Source organism: Notolabrus celidotus, chromosome 20, assembly GCF_009762535.1.
Source record: "Notolabrus celidotus isolate fNotCel1 chromosome 20, fNotCel1.pri, whole genome shotgun sequence".
Taxonomy (NCBI): domain Eukaryota; kingdom Metazoa; phylum Chordata; class Actinopteri; order Labriformes; family Labridae; genus Notolabrus; species Notolabrus celidotus.
The window spans coordinates 6,037,874-6,038,884 of record NC_048291.1 but is presented as its reverse complement, the minus strand read 5'-3'; positions in this window follow the sequence as shown (position 1 = coordinate 6,038,884).

The window sequence follows — 1,011 nt, the reverse complement described above, 5'->3', positions numbered from 1 at the left end:
GAGGCCTGAATGTCTGTTTTTTTTCTCTTCAAAAACTCCAAATATACACTACTGTTCAAAAGTTTGGGGTCACTTAGAAATTTCCTTATTTTTGAAAGAAAAGCACAGTTTTTTTCAATGAAGATAACATTAAAGTAACCAGAAATACACTCTATACATTGTTAATGCAGTAAATGACTATTCTAGCTGCAAACGTCTGGTTTTTAATGGAATATCTACATAGGTGTATAGAGGCTCATTTCCAGCAACCATCACTCCAGTGTTCTGATGGTACATTGTGTTTGCTAATCGCTTTAGAAAGCTAATGGATGATTAGAAACACCTTCAAAACCCTTGTGCAGTTACATTAGCACAGCTGAAAATGGTTTTGCTGGTTAGAGAAGCTATAAAACTGGCCTTTCTTTGAGCTAGTTGAGTATCTGGAGCATCACATTTGTGGGTTCGATTATACTCTCAAAATGGCCAGAAAAAGAGAACTTTCATATGAAACTCCACAGTCTATTCTTGTTCTAAGAAATGAAGGCTATTCAATGCGAGAAATTGCCAAGAAACTGAACATTTCCTACAACGATGTGTACTACTCCCTTCAGAGAACAGCACAAACAGGCTCTAACCAGAGTAGAAAGAGAAGACTCTCTAGTTTGAGAAATAGACGCCTCACAGGTCCTGAACTGGCAGCTTCATTAAATGGTACCCGCAAAACGCCAGTGTCAATGTCTACAGTGAAGAGGCGACTCCGGGATGCTGGCCTTCTAGGCAGAGTGGCAAAGAAAAAGCCATATCTGAGACTGGCCAATAAAAGAAAAAGATTAATATGGGTAAAAGAACACAGACATTGGACAGAGGAAGATTGGAAAAAAGTGTTATGGACAGGCGAATCGAAGTTTGAGGTGTTTGGATCACACAGAAGAAGATTAGTGAGACGCAGGACAAGTGAAAAGATGCTGGAAGAGTGTCTGGCGCCATCTGTCAAGCATGGTGGAGGTAATGTGATGGTCTGGGGCTGCTTTG